This window comes from Aquarana catesbeiana, linkage group LG03 (genome assembly GCF_042186555.1).
Source record: "Aquarana catesbeiana isolate 2022-GZ linkage group LG03, ASM4218655v1, whole genome shotgun sequence".
Lineage (NCBI taxonomy): Eukaryota > Metazoa > Chordata > Amphibia > Anura > Ranidae > Aquarana > Aquarana catesbeiana.
The window spans coordinates 6299385-6314355 of NC_133326.1; positions in this window are offsets into that span (position 1 = coordinate 6299385).

The window sequence follows — 14971 nt, forward strand, 5'->3', positions numbered from 1 at the left end:
GCGGCGCGCTCTATAATCACAGTGTCCGGAGGACGCTGCTGATCACAGACTGGGGTAGCCAATCAGCCGCTCTTTACCACGTCATCGATTGTATCCAATCACAGCTGATCATGGATGTAAATAGATGCCGGTTATCGGCTCTCCTTTCCTCCTGCTGAGAGCAGAGAGGAGAGGAGGAGAGAGACGATAACCGGCTTCCCTAAAAGGGACATCAACACTGATAATCAGGGCAGTCCAAATAGTGCCACCAGTGCTGCCAATCAGTGCCCACCAGTGCTGCTAATAAGGTGCCCATCAGTGCCTCCTCATCAGTGTCACCTATCAGTGCAGCCTCATCAGTGCCCACCAGTGCCTCTTCATCAGGGCCCCAGCGCCACCTCATCCATGCCCATCAGTGCAACCTATCAGTGCCCATCACTGCCTATCGGCGCCACCTCATTAGTGCCGCCTCATTAGTGTCGCCTATCAGTGCCACCCATCAGTGCCACCTATCAGTGCCCATCAGTGCCATCTATCAGTGCAGCCTCATCAGTGCCCACCAGTGCCTCTTCATCAGGGCCCCAGTGCCACCTCATCCATGCCCATCAGTACAACCTATAAGTGCCCATCACTGCCTATCAGTGCCACCTCATTAGTGCCACCTCATTAGTGTCGCCTATCAGTGCCACCTATCAGTGCCCACCAGTGCCTCTTCATCAGGGCCCCAGTGCCACCTCATCCATGCCCATCAGTGCCACCTATCAGTGCCCATCACTGCCTATCAGTGCCGCCTCATTGGTGCCACCTCATCATTAGTGCCACCCATCAGTGCCACATATCAGTGCCCATCAGTGCCATCTATCAGTGCAGCCTCATCAGTGCCCACCTATCAGTGACCATCAGTGCCACCCATCAGTGCAGCCTCATCAGTGCCCACCTATCCCACATTGGAGAATGCATTAAGGTGAAAAAACTTCTGACACTGACCAGCCCCCCCCCCCCCCCCCGTTTTACTCACCTGAGCCTATTCATTCCCGCGGCGGTGACGCGCTCTACTTCTTTGCCCGTTGTCTCGGCTCTTGATTGGATAGATTGATAGCAGCGCAGCCATTGGCTCACGCTGCTGCCAATCAAATCCAACGACACGGGCGCCAGGGGGGCAGGGCCGAGTCCTGCATTCTGTGCCCCACCAAGAGGTGAGCAAGCCAGGGTCCGGTAGCAGATGTTGCAGGCAGGGAAAAGCAGAAGCCTAGTCAGTAAACAATCCAAAGGTAAGCAACAAGTGGTAGCCAAGATAAGAACAGCAACAGGAGTGACAAGAGTGAGAAATTGGCTGACTTAGCCTGCTGGTCTCCGGTAAGAACTGGACATCCCTCCCAAGGCTCTTTGCAGCCTCCAAACTCCAGAACTCAACCTGGGAGTTTCCAATCCCGGGAGGAAAACTGAAAACCCAATTTTCTCGCAGGGTTAGAGATTTCATCCCTCCCAAGACTCCTTGAAGCCTTCAAACTCCAGGACCCAACCCGGGAATTACCAATTCCAGAGAAAACTTAAAACCCAATTTTCTCACAGGGTTAGAGATTTCATCCCTTCCAAGACTCTTTGAAGCCACCAAAACCCAATCTGGGAGTTGCCAATCCTGGAGAAAACTGAAAAAACTATTTTTTCACAGGGTTAGAGATTTCATCCCTGCCAAGACTCTTTAAAGTCTCCAAACTCTAGAACCCAATCTGGAAGTTGCCCTTTTGTGGAGAAAACTGAAAACCCAATTTTCTCACAGGGTTAGAGATTTCATCCCTTCCGAGACTCTTTGAAGCCTCCAAACTCCAAAACCAAACCCAATCTGGGAGTTGCCAACCCTGGAGAAAACTGAGAACCCAATTTTTTCACAGGGATAGAGATTTTATCCCTCCCAAGATTCTTTAAAGCCTCCAAACTACAGAACCCAATCCGGGCGTTGCCAATCCTGGAGAAAACGGAAAACCCAATTTTCTCACAGGGTTAGAGATTTCATGACTCTTTGAAGTCTCCAAACTCCAGAACCCAATCTGGGAGTTACCAATCCCAGATAAAACTGAAAACCCAATTTCCTATGCTTAAAACAGACATTCTGGAGCCCCTCAATCTGCATCCCTGAGAACCTTGTGCACTTTTTACCTCCTCTAACACCATGACAGAGCCCTAGCACTGTCACACCACCAATCACCAAAGCATGAGTTTTGGCTGGACAGAACCTTTGAACGTCAATCTCTTGTGCTTAGCTTTATGCTCCCGGGGTCAGGTTTGTTCCTTCGTTATAGATTTTTTTATGTGTTTCTGCCGTGTATTTCTACAACTTACAAGTCAGTTTATGCTGGAACAAGCGAGGCAGCGAAAAAATCCCCCGGAATTAGATTTGCTTCTTATTTCACGCATCTGGAAATCACAAAGTAACAGGGAGATTATCCCATAAGAACTTAACTTGCTTTGAGACGTGCTAAACTCAACTTTGGGCGATTATTGGTTTTTATCCAGTAGATAAATCTCCTCCATACGGCATAACCGGCTGAATGAGATTATGAAATGATTAACTCCGCGCATCCCGGCGAAGGAGAGAGCCACCAGTGGCCTGAACCGAGTGTAATTTACATGTTCTGGCCAAAACATTACCGCATTAGCGTGACAAATATCCGACTTCAACCGAGGAGCTCAATAATTGCGCAAAAAAGACGAGCTCAAACAAGGGCCGTGTGTGTGTTTTGGCCGTGGCTTCCGTACTATTAGTGCGATTTTCAGACGAACTACGAGAGAAAGCCCTCAAGTTGTATTGTGTTCCGGGAGGAGGAGAGGTGATAAGCCCGGCAGCATAATAATGATTCACTGTTTAGCCGGATAATTAAATATAGAATAAACATTATGATAACCGCGGTGTCAATCATGCCGACGTAGGAAGAGGAAGCAACACCTAGAAAATAACAGATTGCCAATAGATCTCCATAATGGTGATTGATGGGAGAGTCAGAACATTGCAGGAGACCAAGCCCAGGGAATGCTGAGGGAACGTTCTCCTACCTCTCAATCCATAGACGTCTATTACTGAGATGATTTACATCTTATTTATGATCAAACGGTCGTTGTGCTCCTCTGGTCTGCCAGTCTGAAAATTCCATCACCAGTTCCTCGTCACCTGCAGGAGATATAATGGAATGTCAGAAGATGGGGGGTCTAAACTTCTATGAAGGTGCTGGGACTTCTAGAAATGAAGGAGGGAACCCACAGAACCCCAGTGCAGATAAAAAAAATGAATGGCCCATTAGAAGAAAATAGGCAATATTCACCTTCAATCCAGAGATTCCTCCTGCAGTACTATTTTCTGCCACTAGATGTCCTCAGTCTGATGGCCAAAATCATGCAACCCACTTCCTATGAGCCCAGATTGGACAGTGAATGTTAGTAGATGGGGGTCTAAACTTCTATGAAGGTTCTGAGACTCCTGGAAATGAAGGAGGGACCAACAGAACTCCAGCATCATGCAACCCACTTCCTTAGAGCCCAGGCAGCCCTGGACAGTGAAAGGAGAAGCAATGGCATGCTAGTAGATGGGGGTCTCTCCTTATATTCAGGTGCTGGGACTTTTGGACACGAAAGGCCCACAAGCCATGGAGGGACCAGCAGAACTCAGCATAGCCCATTAAAGATTACAAAGACAATTTTTGCTGCATTATTCACCTTCAATCCAGAGATTCCTCCTGCAGTACTCTTGTCTGCCACTAGATGTCCTCAGTCTGATGGACAGCATCATGCAACCCACTTCCTTAGAGCCCAGGCAGCCCTGGACAGTGAAAGGAGAACCAATGGAATGCTAGTAGATGGGGGTCTATCCTTATATAAAGGTGCTGGGACTCTAAAGGTCCCTCAGGCCCTGGACAGTGAAAGGAGAACCAATGGAAGGCTAGTAGATGGGGGTCTCTCCTTATATAAAGGTGCCGGGACTCTTGGACACTAAAGGCCCCACAAGCCTTGGAGGGACCAGCAGAACTCAGCATAGCCCATTAAAGATTACAAAGCCAATTGTTCCTGAAATATTCACCTTCAATCCAGAGACTCTTTTTTTCCCCACTAGGTGTCCTCAGTTCAATGGCCAGCATCATGCAACCCACTTCCTTTGAGCCCAGTTTGGACGGTGAATGTCAGTAGATGGGGGGTCTACAGTTCTGCACAGGTGCTGAGACTCCTGGAAATGAAAGAAAGGGACCAACAGAACTCCATTAAAGATTACAGCGCCATGTTTTTGCTATATTCACCACGTCCTCAGTCTGATGGCCAGCATCGTGCAGCCTACTTCCTTTGAGCCCAGGTTGTCCCGGACAGTGAAAGGAGAAGCAATGGAATGTTAGTAGATGGGGGTCTCTCCTTATATAAAGGTGCTGGGACTCCTGGACATTAAAGGCCCCTCAAGCCATGGAGGGACCAGCAGAACTCCGCCCAAAAGTAATAAGATATAAGTGAAAAGCCCATTAAAGATTACAAAGCCAGTTTTTGCTGCGATATTCACCTTCAATCCAGAGATTCCTCCTGCAGTACTCTTTTTCTGCCATCAGACTAGATGTCCTAAATCATGCAACCCACTTCCTATGAGCCCAGGTTGGACAGTGAATGTTAGTAGATGGGGGTCTAAACTTCTGTGAAGGTGCTGAGACTCCTGGAAATGAAGGGGAGGGACCAACAGAACTCCAGTAAAGATAAAAAAAAATGATTAGCCTATTAAAAGAAAATAGGGCTTTTGCTGCAATACTCACCTTCAATCAAGAGATTCCTCCTGCAGTACTCTTGTCTGCCACTAGATGTCCTCAGTCTGATGGCCGCCATCATTCAACCCACTTCCTTAGAGCCCAGGTTGGACAGTGAAAGGAGAAGCAAAGGAATGTTAGTAGATGGGGGTCCACACTTCTATACAAGTGCTGAGACTCCTGGAAATAAAAGGGGGGGACCAAGAGAACTCCAGTAAAGATAAAATATTAATAGCCCATTAAAATAAAATAGGGCTTTTGCTGCAGTTATCACCTTCAATCCAGAGATTCCTCCTGCAGTACTCTTTGTTTGTCACTTGGTGCCCTCAGTTCAATGTCCAGCATCATGCAACCTACTTCCTTTGAGCCCAGGTTGGACGGTAAATGTTAGTAGATGGGGCCTACGCTCTATACAGGTGCTGAGACTCCTGGAAAAGAAGGAGGGGCCAACAGAACTCCAGTAGAGATATAAATGAATGGCCCATTAAAGATTACAAAGCCAATTTTTGCTGCAATATTCACCTTCAATCCAGAGATTTATCCCGCAGTACTCTTTTTCTCCCACTAGATGTCCATATTTCAATGGCCAGCATCATGCAACCCACTTCCTATGAGCCCAGGTTGGATGGTGAATGTCAGTACATGGGGTCTACACTTCTATGCAGGTGCTGAGACTCCTGGGAATGAAAGGGGGGGGGGGGCAACAGAACTCCAATAAAGATAAAATATGAATAGCCCATTAAAAGAAAATAGAGGTTTGCTACAATATTCACCTTCAATCCAAAAATTCCTCCTGCAGTACTCTTTTTTGCCACTAGATGTCCTCAGTTCAATGGCCAGCATCATGCAAACCACTTCCTTTGAGCCCAGGTTGGACAGTGAGTGTTAGTAGATGGGGGTCTACACTTCTATACAGGTGCTGAGGCTCTTGGAAAAGAAGGAGGGGCCAACAGAGCTCCAGTAGAGATATATATGAATGGCCCATTAAAGATTACAAAGCGAATTGCTGCAATATTCACCTTCAATCCAGAGATTCCTCCAGCAGTACTCTTTTTCTCCCAATAGGTGTCCTCAGTTCTATGGCCAGTATCATGCAAACCCACTTCCTTTGAGCCCAGGTTGGATGGTGAATGTTAGTACATGGGGGTCCACACTTCTTTACAGGTGCTGAGACTCCTGGAAATGAAAGGGGGGGGGGGGGCAACAGAACTCCAATAAAGATAAAATATGAATAGTCCATTAAAAGAAAATGGGCTTTTGCTACAATTATCACCTTCAGTCCACAAATTCCTCCTGCAGTACCCTTTTTTTTGACACTAGGTGTCCTCAGTTCAATGGCCAGCATCATGCAACCCACTTCCTTTGAGCCCAGGTTGGACGGTAAATGTTAGTAGATGGGGGTCTACACTTCTGTACAGGTGCTGAGACTCCTGGAAATGAAGGAGGGGCCAACAGAACTCCAGTAAAGATATAAATGAATGGCCCATTGAAAGAAAATAGGCTTTTGCTACAATATTCACCTTCAATCCAGAGATCCCCCCCCCCCCGCAGTACTCTTTTTCTGCCACTAGATGCCCTCTGATGACCAGCATCATACAAACCACTTCTGTTGAGCCCAGGATGTCTTGGAGAGTGAAAGAAGAAGCAATAGACTGTTAGTAGATGGGGGTCTCTCCTTATATAAAGGCGCTGGGACATTAAAGGCCCCACAAGCCATGAAGGAAAGAGCCCACAGAAGATTATAAAGCCAGTTTTTGCTGTAATATCACCTTCAATCCAGAGATTCCTCCTGCAGTACTCTTTTTTGCCACTAGATGTCCTCAGTTCAGTTTCCAGCATCATGCAACCCACTTCCTTTGAGCCCAGGTTGGATGGTGAATGTCAGTACATGGGGTCTACACTTCTATGAAGGTGCTGAGACTTCTGGAAATGAAGGAGATGAACCAACAGAACTTCAGTAAAGATAAAGAAAAACGAACGGCCCATTAAAATAAATAGGCTTTTGCTGCAATATTCACCTTCAATCTAGAGATTTCTCCTGCAGTACTCATTTTTTGCCACTAGATGTCCTCAGTCTAAAGAACAGCATCATGCAACCCACTTCCTCTGAGCCCAGGTTGTCCCGGACAGTGAAAGGAGAAGCAATGGAATGTTAGTAGATGGGGGTCTCTCCTTATATACAGGTGCTGGGACTCCGGGACAACCCCTCAGGCCATGGAAGGACCAGCAGAACTCCGGCCAAAAGTAATAAGATATAAATGAATGGCCCATCAAAGATTACAAAGCCGGTTTTTGCTGCGATATTCACCTTCATTTCAGAGATTCCTCCTGCAGTACTCTTTTTCTCCCGCTAGATGTCCTCAGTTGAATGTCCAGCATCATACAAACCACTTCCTTTGAGCCCAGGTTGGACGGTAAATGTTAGTAGATGGGGGGTCTACACTTCTGTACAGGTGCTAAGACTCCTGGAAAAGAAGGAGGGGCCAACAGAACTCCAGTAGAGATATAAATGAATGGCCCATTAAAGATTACAAAGCCAATTTTTGCTGCAATATTCACCTTCAATCCAGAGATTCCTCCCACAGTACTCTTTTCTGCCACTAGATGTCCTCAGTTCGATGGCCAGCATCATGCAAACCACTTCCTTTGAGCCCAGGTCACCCCAGCCTGTGACTGGACGGTGAAAGAAGAAGCAGCGCAGTGATGAGCTCATCTCTTTGTCGCTCTGCTCTCTCCTCCTACCAGCATGCTTCTTGTCCAGCACATGGACCGATTGGCTTCTTCAGCTGCTTCTTCCTCTCGCACTCCGGCCCTGCTGTACAGGGACTGCAATAGGCTGATGCCAGGTGGGCACATCCACTGCTCGCCTTTAAGAAACCCAATTCATGGGGTGTTCCTGATTACTGATCTGCACTACAATAGCACTAAAGGCAAAACATGAGTAAGGGCGGGTTATAACCCCTGCCAGGCTTTTTTTCCCCCCTCATCTGAGAGATTTCCCTTCACTTCCTGTCTCAGAGCAACAACAAGAAGTGAGAAAAAAAATCCATCCGTAGAGACACAAAATCCCCGAATGTCACCAGAACTAGTGTTCCCATTGGAAGATTTCCCCTCTATTCCTGTTCCGGTGACAACACAAAAAATATGGGATTTTCTCTCATTCTCGCTGATAATTGTCACCAAGACAGACATAATGGGGACAATATAAACCTGACAGGGGGTCTAATCCCTCTCCATCCAAAACTGAAGAAAAAAGTTATACTTTTAGATATACTTCAGTTTGTGTTAGAACCCCTGTCAGATTTTGTCTTCCCCCCACCCCACCCCACCCCCACACACACACCCTGTCTGGTAAAACAGGAAGTGTGGGGGGATTTCTAATGGTGTCCCAGACAGCCGTAAAAACCTGGCAGGGTTTCTAACCTTTCTTAGCTCCATCTAAAACTAAAAAGAAAAGTTGCTGCTGATCTCCTGCAGCCTCTTTGCAGCCACTTTCTGTGGACCTGCACTCCAGTCATGTCTGCGTGGAGCCTCTGAGTTTCCTGATGGCGTCGTATGTACAGAATCAGACACTTGTAGTCCCGATCGAAGGCCCCGTGTGAAGAACATTTGTGAGGTCAGGTACTGATGTTGGATGAGAAGGCCTGGCTCGCAGTCTCCACTCTAATTCATCCCAAAGGTGTTCTATGGGGTTGAGGTCAGGACTCTGTGCAGGCCAGTCAAGTTCCTCCACCCCAAACTCGCTCATCCATGTCTTTATGGACCTTGCTTTGTGCACTGGTCCAAATCATTTAGTGAAGGGGGATTATGGTGGGGGGTTGGTTTTCAGGGGTTGAGTTTGGCCCCTTAGTCCCAGTGAAGGGAACTCTTAAGGCGTCAGCATACCAAGACATTTTGGACAATTTCATGCTCCCAACTTTGTGGGAACAGTTTGGGGACGGCCCCTTCCTCTTTCAACATGACTGCCCACCAGTGTACAAAGCAAGGTCCATAAAGACATGGATGGAGTTTGGGGGTGGAGGAACTTGACTGGCCTGCACGGAGTCCTGACCTCAACTTGATAGAACACCTTTGGGATGAATTATAGTGGAGACTGCGAGCCAGGCCTTCTCGTCCAACATCAGTGCCTGACCTCACAAATGCTCTTCTGGAAGAATGATCAAACATTCCCATAGACACCCTCCTAAACCTTGTGGACGGCCTTCCCAGAAGAGTTAAAGCTGTTATAGCTGCAAAGGGCGGAGCCAATTCAATATTGAACCCTACGGACTAATGCTGGCCATACACTATACAGAAAATCGGCCGAACCCATTTTCGAAAAACGAACGTTCGACCGTGACCGCAAACGATCGTGCCATCATATAATGTCCGATAATCTGTTCAGTGGACATGAATAAATAATTTTGTGTTCGTTTTTTTACATATACCTGGTGCAGGCAGTTCGGACGGGAAACACATTAACCTTGCAATTTATCGTACGTTCGGCAGAAATTTTCCAAACATGCCGTTCGTTTTTTTTCCACAAAAACGTCACAAACAATTATCGATTTGTACCCACTAACTTGCCGAAAAACGAACGAAGTGTCCATACGAACGATTTTTCGGCCGATTTTTCGTATAGTGTATGGCCAGCATAAGACTGGGATGCCATTAAAGTTCATGTGTGTGTAAAAGCAGGCGTCCCAATACTTTTGGTAATATGTATATGGCTGCAGCTATTTTTAGTAACATATTTACAATGAGTACTTAGAAACAAAGTTACAATTTACATAAAGAGAAAGTTTTTGGAACATTGATGGGATCAGTTGCAGTATCTCACAAAAGTAAGTACACCCCTCAGTCACATTTGTGTAAATCTTTTCTTCTATCTTTTCATGTGACAACACTGAAGAAATGACACTTGTCTACAATGTAAAGTAGTGAGTGTACAGCTTGTATAACAGGGGTGTACTGACTTTTGCTGCCAGCGGTTTAGACATTAATGGCTGTGTGTTGAGTTATTTTGAGGGGACAGTAAATTTACACTGTTATACAAGCTGTACACTCACTACTTTACATTGTAGACAAGTGTCATTTCTTCAGTGTTGTCACATGAAAAGATAGAAGAAAAGATTTACACAAATGTCACTGAGGGGTGTACTTACTTTTGTGAGATACTGTACTTCAATATAATGACATTTACCAATCTAAAATAAAAATTGTAATTTGTAAATTGTTTTTTTTTTTTTTTTTTCCCTCCTTTTTGGATTAATAATTGATATACCGGATTTTGAGATTGTATTATTATACTTTGGGGTTCGGTGTGTATGATGTCTTGTAGTGTTTTTTTTTTTTTTTTTTTTTTAATTGTTAAGAAAATTAATAAAAAGATTTAAAAAAAAAAAAAAATTGGTAAAGAATTAGAAATCATGGAGGGATGAGCTCTGATATTCTGTAGCTTTATCCGGAACGTTCCGCCATCGCAATATATCACAAGGATTCAGCCCATTCCGTGTTTTTTTTTTTTTGGCATGGATTTGAGCGACAATCGTCCCCGACGCCCATGACTCCATTCCGCGCTGATCCCGTTAATGTTGGCCTCATTAATAAATTACAATGATAATGGAGTACTTAATTTGAAAAAATAAAGCCGCGCTGATCTTTTTTTTTTTTTTTTTTTTGGACACAGCGAGAGGGATTGGCGTCTTTTATGAGCTTGCAGGGAATTGCCGAGCTCCTGTGGCACCATCCTTCACTCTCCCCCTGTCACAGGAACATTTTGAGCTGGAAATAAATGGAGCTTTATCACGAGCTTTATGATGGAGCATTGATTACTTCTGGCCATCCTTCTTACTCCATGACTGTCTGCCAAGGCTTGATGCTGGAATGACACTACTCCATCAAATAATATATTGCTTAGCATTGTTCTATGGGCAGTAACTGACACCATCCATCACCTTGGATCAATAGCTTTCTTTTCCAGCCTCACCCGGGGAGCGGAGCAGTATGGACAGAGCAATTTGCTGAGAGCATAGTCCCATCTGGGAAATTCCTCTCCTCTTTTTCCACCCTATATTGCCTGACCATTAGTCTTGGTAGGTCATTTTTTTTTTTTTTTTTCTTCTCCGTTGGGCTCTCTGGATATCAATTTCTTGAGGGAATTACAATCTAACTTTCCAGTAATGTGCAGAGAACGCGTCTTTTGTGCCCTCCATGTGGCTCTTTAAGGTAGAACTCTGATTGATTCTGGTTTGCAGGGGGTCATGGATCACTGTTGCGTGGATTCCTATTGCGTGACTTTCTGTGGATTATGCAGATCTGTAGGCAAGTATTTAGGTGAATGGAAAATTATGGAACTGATGATTCAAGTAATTTGGACTCTGTTAGGGCTTGTTCGCATGGGTGGGCCATTGAGCCGTGGTTTTCCACCTCCGAAACACAGAAATGCAGCAACTTAGGGCTCTATATATGTCACAGTTGCGACAATTTGCTTCCCAGCCGCTGAAAAAATGAAACACCATCTCACATTCCGGCCAGATAGACTTTGGCCAGTAACCAGCATGCACTGACACATTGGCACATCCATGTGCACAAGCGTGCATCGGCGTGCAGAAGTGCTCATGGGTGCGCACATCCAATTCTGAGAATGGCACCAAGCTGCCTATTTAAGGGAGGCCCCCGATGTGTACTAATCGCTGGATGCTCTTCAGCTCCCCTCCCATGAACTGTGTTCCTGCTCCTGTTGTCTGATATTCCTTTCCTGACCCGGCCTGCTTCTGATCTTACTTTGTTGGTTCTGGACTCTGGCCTTGGCTTGCCTCTGACCACGCTCTTCCAAGTATTGCCCTTTTCTGTTTGACTACGCTTACTCCTGCTCCTTGTGCGTGACTCGGGCTTGACTACTGACCAGGTCCCTGTTATACTTCCATGCTGACCTTGTCTTGCCTCCTGATCATGTCCCAGATCCTGGCACTCACCTCACCTTGCTTCCAGGTGGACTCCTAGACCGTCTCCACACCAGGCTGCCAAGGTTCTTCTTCTGGGTGCAATTCTGCAGATTACCAACCATGGCCTACTTCTGGTGAGGTTCCACCACTGCTGGCTACAAAAGAAGCTATACTGCCACCCAATTATCGGCACCCGTGCTACTTTGTGCCTTGTTCCTCTGTCTCCTGAGGGGTGCTCAGACCAGAGCCGCAAGAGGAAGCCCTCTTGTCATTTCGGCTTCCAACCAAAGTACATGACTCTGGCTTGGCTACTGACCAGGTCCCTGTTATACTTCTGTGCTGACTTTGTCTTGCCTCCTGATCATGTCCCAGATCCTGGCACTCACCTCACCTTGCTTCCAGGTGGACTCCTACACCGTCTCCACACCAGACTGCCAAGGTTCCTCTTCTGGGTGCCATTCTGCAGATTACCAACCATGACCCACTTCTGGTGAGGCTCCACCACTGCTGGCTACAAAAGAAGCTCTACTGCCACCCAATTATCGGCACCCATGCTACTTTGTGCCTTGTGCCTCTGTCTCCTCAGGGGTGCTCAGACCAGAGCCGCAAGGGGAGCCCTCTTGTCATTTCAGCTTCCAACCAAGGTACATGACTCTGGCTTGGCTACTGACCAGGTCCCTGTTATACTTCTGTGCTGACCTTGTCTTGCCTCCTGATCATGTCCCAGATCCTGGCACTCACCTCACCTTGCTTCCAGGTGGACTCCTAGACCGTCTCCACACCAGGCTGCCAAGGTTCTTCTTCTGGGTGCAATTCTGCAGATTACCAACCATGGCCTACTTCTGGTGAGGTTCCACCACTGCTGGCTACAAAAGAAGCTATACTGCCACCCAATTATCGGCACCCATGCTACTTTGTGCCTTGTGCCTCTGTCTCCTCAGGGGTGCTCAGACCAGAGCCGCAAGGGGAGCCCTCTTGTCATTTCAGCTTCCAACCAAGGTACATGACTCTGGCTTGGCTACTGACCAGGTCCCTGTTATACTTCTGTGCTGACCTTGTCTTGCCTCCTGATCATGTCCCAGATCCTGGTACTCACCTCAGCTTGCTTCCAGGTGGACTCCTACACCGTCTCCACACCAGGCTTGCCAAAGGTCCTCTTCTGGGTGCCATTCTGCAGATTACCAACCATGACCCACTTCTGGTGAGGTTCCACCACTTCTGGCTACAAAAGAAGCTCTACTGCTACCCAATTATCGGCACCCGTGCTACTTTGTGCCTTGTGCCTTCTCAGAGGTGCTCGGACCAGAGCCGCAAGGGGGTAATAAGTGAGAATATTGTAGCAAATTTCTCCATTGGTTTCATCGCAACCCTGTAAACTCTACAAATAGTCCATCACATCACAGAACACGATAGCTGATTTTAGAGTTGGGTCTGCAGTAAGAAATTATCAGTTGACCCTTTAGTGACCAGGAAATTGCCCACCTATACATCTAGTATGTTTCCATCTTTTTTTAGAAGGAAGTGCATATCTTGATGACTTTCATACGATACAGGAGGACGGGACCTTTCTGACACCCCTGACTAAGGAATTATTCAAATGAGTTGCCTGAGGTGGGACCTAAGGAAAGTCCTGAAAGATTGCATTTTTTAATTACTTAAAGTATTGTTAAACCCTCCAGTGTTTTCACATAAATACATTCTTAGCAGTTTTTTTTTTGTCGCCCAGTCCATAATTTCATTAAAATGTGGCCGTAGTACATTTACATTATAATCAATGCACAACCGCAAGCTCCAGGTCCACAGCGCCACTTTACCAAACTACCTGCTGATGGAGCACGTACCTGGAGAACTGCACATGCACAGTGTACTAAAGACAGCGCAGGCTCCAACTGTCAATTATTTGTGGGGAGGAGGGTTGGGGGGTAAGGAAGATGGCTTGCCACTGGGCCTATTCACATTTATGGCCATAAGGAGACTCATTCAAAGTAGCAGTAGGAACCGCGCACATAAGGGTGGCTCCATGGGACCCGGCGAAGAGATGGAGCCACCTGAAGACAACAACAAGGTAAGGGGAGTTTTGGAGAATAAACAGAATACATTTTAAACTGTACTTCAAACATGGTAAGTTGCCGCCCCCCTCAAAAAAAAAAAAGCACCAGTCACCACTGCATGTGCACATATGCCAGCACACAGACTTTCGCCAATAACCGGCGTGCACTGACACATTAGCACATCCATTGCACATCGGCGCATGCCCGTGCACATCCAACCCCCAAGAATAGCCCCAGGCTGCCTATATTTAAAGGAGGCCCTTATGTATTCTAATCGCAGGATGTTCTATAGGTATCCGTGACCTAGGTTCCTGCCCCTGTTGTCTGATCTCCCTTTGCTGACCCAGCCTGCTCCTGACCTTGCTTTGTGGATTCTGGATTCTGAAGTTGGATTGCCTCTGACCACGCTCTGCTGTCTTCCTAGTATTGACCTTAGCCTGCTGCTTGACTACATCTACTCCTCGTGTATGACTTGGCTACTGACTACGTCCTTGCTGTCCAACCGTGCCGACCCTGGCTTGCCATCTGACCATGTCTTTGATCTCAACTGGTACCTGCCTCCACCTCTACTGTGTGTCCTCGTAGTCTCTGTACCAAGATTCTAAGGTCCAGTTCCCGGGTGCCTTCCTGTGGGCCACCATCTTTGGTCCTCCTCCGGTGTGCTTGCTTGCACTTCTGCTGACTACAGTCCAGAGACTACCTCTACCGAATTACCGGAACATGTGCTTCCTCATGCCCTGTGCTCCTGATCCCATACTTGGGGGTACTCAAACCAGAGCTGCAAGAAAAGGTATTCTTGTCAGTTTGGCCTCCAGCCAAAGTATGTCACAATAAGCTTCCTGTTCATATCAGGGCTGTGGAATAAGATGGTGGGACCCAGTACACAGCAACGGCATAGCAAATATTCACAGAACTTTTCTTGTTAAAAAAAAAATATTCACAGAACACTGCTGGATCAAAGGACGTGTGAGCGTGTTTTGTGGTCTACCTAGTGAAATAGGTCATGGGGGGATAGAGATGAGGGGATGGAGGATAGTGAAGTTCCTCTTTAAGTTGGCTAACAATCGCTATCACCTAAACTCCAAGCTTTCCACATTAATCAATGGCTAACACAGTACAAAATGTTATTCTGTGCATGTTACAAGAGTCTATGATTTATTATGCTTCTAGTCCGACCAACCATTGTATAACGGTGACCATTGGGCACACTTGTGCTGTGATACCAGGATTCACCAGCAGATGGCAC